The sequence below is a fragment of the Lynx rufus genome, unplaced genomic scaffold (assembly GCF_022079265.1).
Source record: "Lynx rufus isolate CCGP_SWC_20201006 ecotype Redwood Valley unplaced genomic scaffold, mLynRuf1.p SCAF_12, whole genome shotgun sequence".
Classification (NCBI taxonomy): Eukaryota; Metazoa; Chordata; class Mammalia; order Carnivora; family Felidae; genus Lynx; species Lynx rufus.
In genome coordinates this window covers 26,868,491-26,877,735 of record NW_025814826.1, presented here as the reverse complement: position 1 = coordinate 26,877,735, position 9,245 = coordinate 26,868,491, and positions in this window count along the sequence as shown.

Below are 9,245 nucleotides of genomic sequence, written 5' to 3'. Positions count from 1 at the left end.
ATCACTATTGATCACCTATTAATTGCTGGGAATTCTGTTGAATCTTTGGAATTCAAAAGGGACCCAACTGGTACCGGCTCTTCTGGGGTTCATTCTGACAATAAGCAATAATTAAAGCATTGAAATAAATGGTAAAATAGCAGTATAAACAACAAATAATAAAACATGTAAGGAAGTCCTTAATTTTACCTGAGAAAGTTTTAAACATGCTCACAGAAGGGTGAAGGTGATATATTAATGACATTTTACAAGACACATGGGAACATGCCAAGAGAGGAAAAAGAAGAAGAAGAAGAAGACCCCAGCAGAAATATAAATAGCCTGTGAAAAAGGCAAAGCTGGAAGTTTGTCATCTGGGACTCCTCTTTTACAAAATCTGTGAGTATAATAACTTTTTCTAATGGAATCTCTGGTCTGGCCAGCCTTTTCATTTTCATGTCTATTTCCATACATCTGTAACTCTACTTCATCAACATCCTTGCCTTAATCGGTGCCTTAATTTATCTGAAGATAAATTAAACTTTCAGAAATGCCTCAGAGTTTTCAGCATTTCAGTGTAACCCTTTTAATTAGGTTATTTTTTGTAATTTGACTTCTGATGATAGTGTAATCGATGCTTCATAAATCTGATTTTCACCAAATTTTTTGATGATATGGTAAGCCATATGGTTGATTAATTTCATTTTACAGTTACCTACATTAGCATATAAGTATAAATGAATTCTATAGGTTGTTTTAGGTGGGTTACCTAGGAATCAGACTCTGAAGTTAGCATGTAGCATACTCAGCAGGGAAGACTTTAAGGGTGCATATCCAAGAGGGAAGATGGAAGCCAACTTTGGCGGAAGTTAAACTATGATGCACATTTGGTGGAGATAGTTCTGCCATTAAGGCTTGATGTTCTGTCTAGCACACTGAAAATCTCGTGCCAAATCTTTCTGGCCTGCCAAGTTTCATAAGAGAGATCAGTCACGAGTCTTATAGGTCTCCCTTTATATGTGAGGGCACGTTTACCCCTTGCTGCTTTCAGAATTTTCTCTTTATCCTTGTATTTTGCCAGTTTCACTATGATAGGTCGTGCAGAAGATCGATTCAAGTTACGTCTGAAGGGAGTTCTCTGTGCCTCTTGGATTTCAATGCCTTTTTCCTTCCCCAGTTCAGGGAAGTTCTCAGCTATTATTTCTTCAAGTACCCCTTCAGCACCTTTCCCTCTCTCTTCCTCCTCTGGGATACCAATTATGCGTATATTATTTCTTTTTAGTGTATCACTTAGTTCTCTAATTTTCCCCTCATACTCCTGGATTTTTTTATCTCTCTTTTTCTCAGCTTCCTCTTTTTCCATAACTTTATCTTCTAGTTCACCTATTCTCTCCTCTGCCTCTTCCATCCGAGCCGTGGTGGTTTGCATTTTGTTTTGCATTTCATTTAAAGTGTTTTTCAGCTCCTCGTGACTGTTCCTTAGTCCCTTGATCTCTGTAGCAAGAGATTCTCTGCTGTCCTGTATACTGTTTTCAAGCCCAGCGATTAATTTTATGACTATTATTCTAAATTCACTTTCTGTTATATTATTTAAATCCTTTTTGATCAGCTCATTAGCTGTTGTTATTTCCTGGAGATTCTTCTGAGGGGAATTCTTCTGCTTGGTCATTTTGGATAGTCCCTGGTGTGGTGAGGACCTGCAGGGCACTTCCCCTGTGCTGTGGTGTATAACTGGAGTTGGTGGGCGGGGCCGCAGTCAGTCCTGATGTCTGCCCCCAGCCCACCGCTGGGGCCACAGTCAGACTGGTGTGTGCCTTCTCTTCCCCTCTCCTAGGGGCGGGATTCACTGTGGGCTGGCGTGGCCCGTCTGGGCTACTTGCACACTGCCAGGCTTGTGATGCTGGGGATCTGGGTATTAGCTGGGGTGGGAAGGCAAGGTGCATGGCGGCAGGGGGGGCAGGCTTAGCTCGCTTCTCCTTAGGTGATCCACTTCAGGAGGGGCCCTGTGGCAGCCGGAGGGAGTCAGATCCGCTGCCGGAGGTTTGGCTCCGCAGAAGCACAGAGTTGGGTGTTTGCGCGGAGCAAGCAATTTCCCTGGCCGGAACCGGTTCCCTTTGGGATTTTGGCTGGGGGATGGGCGGGGGAGATGGCGCTGGCGAGCGCCTTTGTTCCCCGCCAAACTGAGCTCTGTTGTCCGGGGGCTCCGCAGCTCACCCTCCCTTTGTCCTCCAGCCTTCCCGCTTTCTGAGCAGAGCTGTTAACTTATGACCTCCCAGACGCTAAGTCGCGCTTGCTGTCGGAACACAGTCCGTCAGGCCCCTCCGCTTTTGCAAGCCGGACTCGGGGGCTCTGCTTGGCTGGCGAGCCGCCCCTCCGCCCCGGCTCCCTCCCGCCAGTCCGTGGAGCGCGCACCGCCTCGCCGCCCTTCCTACCCTCTTCCGTGGGCCTCTCGTCTGCGCTTGGGTCTGGTGACTCCGTTCTGCTAATCCTCTGGCGGTTTTCTGGGTTATTTAGGCAGGTGTAGGTGGAATCTAAGTGATCAGCAGGACGCGCGGTGAGCCCAGCGTCCTCCTACGCCGCCATCTTCCTGTCAAGGCTTGATGTTCAAATGTTAACCCAGTAATTCATTTTTGGAACAAAAAGCCCACTTGAGTATGTTATGTTATCCTTTCATTATAGCACTAAATTTAATTTTCCAGTATTTTGTCTAGACATTTTGCAGTTATATTCATAAAAATTATTGGCTGGTGGGGCACCTGGGTGGCTCAGTCGTGAAGCCTCCAACTTTTGCTCAGGTCATGATCTCACATCTTGTGAGTTTGAGCCCCACGTCGGGCTCTGTGCTGACAGCTCAGAGCCTGGAGCCTGCTTCAGATTCTATGTCTCCTCTCTCTGCCCCTCCTCCGGCTTGTGCTCTGTCTCTCTCTCTCTCTCTCAAAAATAAATAAACATTAAAAATAATATTTTAAAAAAATTGTTGGCTTGTACATTTCTTTGTACTTGCTCCATTTTCTTTAATCAAAATTTCATGTAATTTATCACTTCAGAGCACTAGTAGCTGGACTTATTACAAATTATATATTTTTTCTATTTCTTAAGTTATATGTTTTTACTTTCTTATTTATATATTATTTTCTACAGCATTATGTTTATTTCTTGCTGTTTTTGTAATTAAAAAAATGTTTTTAAGTTTATTTATTTTGAAGGAGAGAGAGAAAGAGCAATGCACAAGTGGGGGAGGGACAGAGAGAGAGGGAAAGAGAGAATCCCAAGCAGGCTCCACACTGACAGCACAGAGCCAGGCATGGAGCTCAATCTCATGAACTTTGAAATCATGACCTGGATCGAAATTAAGAGTGGGATGCTTAACTGACTGAGATACCCAGAGCCCCTGTAGTTTTTAAATAATACAGTTAGTATATTTTGTTTTTGTGAACTTTATTGAGATATACTTTATATACAGTAAAATACACACATTTAAATGTTAAGCATACAAATATGACCATCACCAAAATAGATATGCAAAGGTATCATTCCCCACCTCCCACCCACAAATTCCCTCCTGCCTCTTTGAAATCAGATTCAAGCCTTGGCAATAATTGATTTGCAGTCTCTCACAATAGACTAGTTTCCTTTTTTTTTTTTTTTTAATTGACAGTATATACTTTTGTGTCAAAAAACTTCACAGGTCCTTATTTGACACATATTTTCTTTCCTTTTTTATGTTTATTTATTTATTTTTAGTAGTGGGTGAGAGGCAGAGAGAGAGAGGGAGAGAGAGAAACCCAAGCAGGCTCCATGCTCAGTGGGGAGCCTGATACAGGGTTTGATCCCACACCTCTGGGATCCCCTGGGATCATGAGTTGAGCTGAAGACAGGAGTCTGATGCTTAACTGACTGTGCCACCCAGGTGCCCCTTGACACAAATTTTCATTTCTTTTGGCTCCTACTGGTAATTGTGTGTTTAACCCCCGTAAGAACATGAACATTCTTTTCAAAGCAACTACACCATCGGATATACCAAATATCAAGTTTGGAAGTTCTATTGTGTCTGCTTCCAAGCGATAGTCATATATATTAGTATATATTTGGTAGCATATATTTGGTACCAAACTTGGTACTCTCATCCTAATCCAAAATACAGACATCTCTTCTTACTTCCTTTTAAGGATGATGTTTCTGCTCCAACTTGACTCATTTCCATTTAGCAGAGGGATCTGTTCCAAAAAATCAAATTGGATCATGTTCCATTCTACTTAAAACCATTTGGTGAATCACATGGATATAGTTAAACTAAAACCTAAAATACCATGGCCCCTGTCATCTGCCTCCTGTCACCTTCATAACCTCAGGTTTTGGCCCTGTTTTGTTCACTGAGCTTTACTTACAGTCTTCTTTCAGTTTTTTTCTGAGAGCTCTTTCCTGATCTAGAAGTAAATTCATCTAGGAAACTCTCAGAACATCTAGTTCTTGGACTAGAAAGTAATCATTGGTTATCTTTAATTATTTGTATGATTATGGCTTAATGTTTTTCTGCCTCAAAATTCCATTAGAAACTTGAGAGCTCCAATGTCTATAAATTTTTGCCAAAGTGTAGAGGTTTAATATATACATATTGGATAATGCATAAATGTCACTTACTGGATTGCTTTGTAAAGATTTATGTACTAAAGAATTATGTAAAGAATTATGTAATAAAAACAGATGAATTTGTATTCTAATCTAATCTAAAAGTAATTATATGGTACTAAGTGATGTTTTTAACTTATAAAAGTTGATGAGATATCTGAGTTTTGTCATATATCTCTCATATTATTTTTAGTTATGTTTCCTTGATAATTTTTCTTTTTTCTTTTTATTAATTTATTTTTGAGAGAGAGAGAGAGACAGAGCATGAGTGGGAGAGGAGCATAGAGAGAAAGAGGGAGACACAGAATCCGAAGCAGGCTCCAGGCTCTGAGCTGTCAGCATAGAGCCTGATGCAGGGCTTGAGTTCAGGAACCGCGAGATCATGACCTGAGCTGAAGTCAGATGCTTAACCAACTGAACCACCCAGGTACCCCGATAATTTCTTTTTTAAAAAAACTACTTGTTCACCAGACTGCTCAATTTTCCTTATTCTTTTTTTTAATAGTGTATTTTTTGAATCTTATTTTTGTTCTATTAATGGTTATCTATAAATTCATTTTTAATTGCATTTATTTTATGAAATATCAAGAGGAAATACACACACACACATATAGTTGTACCTTGTTATTTGCAACCTATGTAAAATTAGAGTCCTGGTATAGTTTCTTCTTCCCTCTCACCTGTCCCTGGACCCTCTTCGAAACACTTACTTTTTGTCTTATAGGGCAAACTTTGCATTTTCTAAATGATTATTTTTCCAGATAAGGGATCAAACTGGATATAAGATAGAGCACTGGCTACTTTTGAAAGATGGTCACAGCAGGAAAGGTTACAGATTTCTTCAGTAACTGCTAATTTTCAGAGTTTCCGTGTCTGAGTAGGTAGATAGAATTGTCTGTCCTTCATCCTATCCAGTTGCATCCTATCCACCCAAGGCATTACCTCTACTTAGATAAGCCTATGTATATCAAAACCTCAGTTATCTGTGTCTATAAGGAGACTCTCGGGGGGTTGACAGGTGGGGGGAAACATGATAGGGAGGAAGTTCACTACTGAATTGAGTACCTTCTTTCACGAGATTATTAGAGTACTCTGAAGTCAGGATCTATCTCTTCTGTAACTGAATCCGACTCTCCTAATTTGGAAATTGTTGTGGCCCCGACCCTCCTTCACTGATCAAGCCATCTGCCTCAAGGGAAATCAGGTGAATCACATAGTGAGTCTTCCACAGTGGGTCACCGCTGTAGCTCCTTACGTCCTTTGATTTGACATTCATTGACTATCACATGCTCTTATCTTGGTCTTAGCCTCTTGTGTTACAACTTTGATATTTGTTTTTAAAAAGAGAAAGAGAGGTTGAGTGCATGCACAAGCTGGGGAGGGTCTGAGGAAGCAGGGAAGAAGCAGAGAGAGAGAGAGAGAGAGAGAGAGAGAGAATCCTAAGCAGGCTCCATGCTCAGCACGGAGCCCAATGGAGGGCTTGCTCCCAAGACCCTGGGCTCATGACCTGAGCTGAAATCAAGAGTCGCACACTCAACCAACTGAGCCACTCTGGTGGCCCTGAAGATTTAGAGGGCTCTATTTGTGGAATTTCATATCACTTTCGCAGCAGCACCATTATACTCATGGTTAATCATGGACAAGTCTGCATTTCTTTTACTCTGATGTCATCTGCCTTATATTTTGCAGAAAAAAAAAATTTTAATTTAGTTTAAAATTTAAGATATAATTTCAGGAGATGTATAGATGGTTCTTATTTTTTAAAAAGTCTTTCTCTGGGCAGTTAGTGAAATCTTGGAGGGAAGGAAGTGACATAAAAAGATCAGCTCAAATGCCCAGGTTGAAATGGATGTCAAATTGCACTTGACTATAGAGTAAAATAAACCTTATTACTAATACATGCAATGTTTTATCTTTATTCTAGGTTGCAATCTTCCTGTGGCCTAGAGCAAGAATTCTTCTTTCTCTATTAAATTAGAGTATATTTCTTGTATTCTCCACAAAGATACAAAAATTACATGCTTTCATATTTTAAAACATGGTAGGCAATTAAATATGAACACAGGACAACGGCAATTAAAACATCTAGGTTAAAAATGTATTGCCAGAGTATATGGATACAACGTTTAAGCCAAGCTAGCTCATTTATTTTAATCACTATCACAAAACTTTAAAGAATAACTACATCATAAAGCTCAAATGTGAGGATTCTCCCTTCAATCAGTAGCCAATTCTATGATTATTTGGAGATGTGCTAATTAATTTTGCTCTGGCCTCTAAAGACCAGTATTAGTGAACTATATATGGATTTAATTAAATGTCCATATAAAATATATTATCCATATCTCTAAAAGTACAAAATCATTTTAAACAATAATGAAGCACCCTACTTCAGTTTTTTTTCTCAATTTTTATTTAGAAAGTTCAGTGAAACAACATATCACAGTTTAGAAATATCTTAATCTCACTATAATTTACACTTAAAAATTTAGTAAGTTTTGATTTTCAACAATAAAATTTATAAAAATAATTTTACATTTATAAAATGAATCATTATTTCACAATAAATTATTCATATTTACCACCTGAAAAAGTTTTGTGCTATATAAAAGCAATAAGTTTCATTATCAATATTTTGAAAATACGCTGAAAACTTCAGTTCCTCTTTGTCCAGCATTTTTGGCAGTTAAGTATACAAAAATATTATATTAAAAATTCCCTGACCATAGTTATTAAAACAAAATCGTTAGCAATAATTTCTAAAACAAAGCTGTTTAGTAAATATATGCAGATAAGTTAAAGGGTTCACTAAAAATGAATTTTTTTAATATCTACTAAAAGAACAGCACAACAAGTAAAACAGAAACCTACAAAAGTATTTGTCATTCATAAAGATCAAAAGCATTCTTATACATGAAATTGAGATGCTAGAGTAAATTTCCAAAAAATAAGAGTGAAGTAAACTTTCCTCTTCCCTCACTCACTCTCAAAGATATATTTTACAGTTTTCAGGTACCAGCTACTGAAGGAATTTTGATTTTATTAAATCCATTATAGCTTCCAATTAACCATTTTTCTACACTGACTTAATAAGTTAGTTAATATTAACAGAACCTTTTTTATTCGTAGGGTGAATGGGGGGTTATGAAATCTTAGAAATTTTGAGAGATTCTGTAAAAATCAGTTAATTTAGTCTCTTACAAGATGGGACACTTTTTTGTATCACTCATAATTACTCAGTGATATTTCCTTGCTTCTGTGTGCGTGTGTGTGTGTGTGTGTGTGTGATAGAGAAAGAGAGTGAGAGAGATCACTATTTCTTGAGGTGGCCCATCATGCATTGTTTTCAAATACACTTCAGCTTTAGATGATATCAAATAGGGCTCCAATGAACTGTACTCCTCAGTCCACTGGAGTTTTGAAAATCCGCTGAGCCAGTGATTTGCATTTGTGTTTTCATCATAACCTACCTGGTATGTCTTTTATTTCCTTTAATTTGTTTTAAGGTTTTGTTTTGTGTTTTTGTCTTGTTTTTTTTGTTTTTTGTTTTGGGGGGAAGACATTAAAGCTACAACAGTGGTTTCTTATTCATGCTGCAACAAATTTACACTCATTGATTACATGTAAATATGTGTTACAGGTAACAAGATGGGCAGGATTCAGTCATCACATCAACTGCATATATTTAAAAACCATAGTAAGAAGCTCACATTTTTCATTCCACACCAGATTTATTCTCCTTAGAGTCAAGCAGATCTGGGCGTCAAGGTGGCTGTCCTGCTCTTCAGGTTTACAAACTTCAGTTATGTACTTCAACCCTCCAAGCAATAGGTTTCTTCATTTATAAGGGAAAGACAATAATACCTCTCTTACGGGGTTGCCGTGAGGATTAAGTGAGACACTGTGTGTGTGACAATGGCCATTTTGTCTCCCAATATCAGCCTCCCAGAGTGGTGCCGTTTTAGTTGGCACAAGGCTTATCACTTAAAGACTGCTCTTGCAGGGTCCCTGGGAACTAGAGGCAGGCATATGCTAAAATTCAAGTCAATGGATGACTACCAGATTGTTTCAGGAGAGAGAAGGCAGGGTTTCTCTTGGTTGAGACACTGTGTTAAGGGTTTCCTTTTTTACCATTTATCCTGTATCTTGATTGGTAAAACAAACATGTTTTATGTTAAAATACATCTTCAAATATAGGCAGGATTACAAGGAATAGCCAGTCAGCCTAGGAATGACTATAATTTTCTAAGCTTAAGATAGAGGTGTATTTAACTGTGGGCCAAAAAGATGCTTCTTAGCCACTGGATATCCACAAGTGATTCTTCAAATAAATATTTCCTATTTTATAGCAACTGCTTTATTTTTCTAACTTGCAAGTTTGAAATTGATAAAAAAAAAATGGTTCAATTCCACTGATCTGGAATTGCTGATCTACCTACCATTCTTAGTCACAAAAGAACACTCAGTTCTGCATCACATCACAATGAAGCAATTATTTACAGATTTAAATTAATATCGAGACAACAAATGAAAGTAGTACATAAGATTCAACTGGTTCCAGAGCAGTGCAAGGGAAGTTGGAAAAATATACTATACAAACATATTGAAACTCAGATATACATTATTTGCATCTGAAA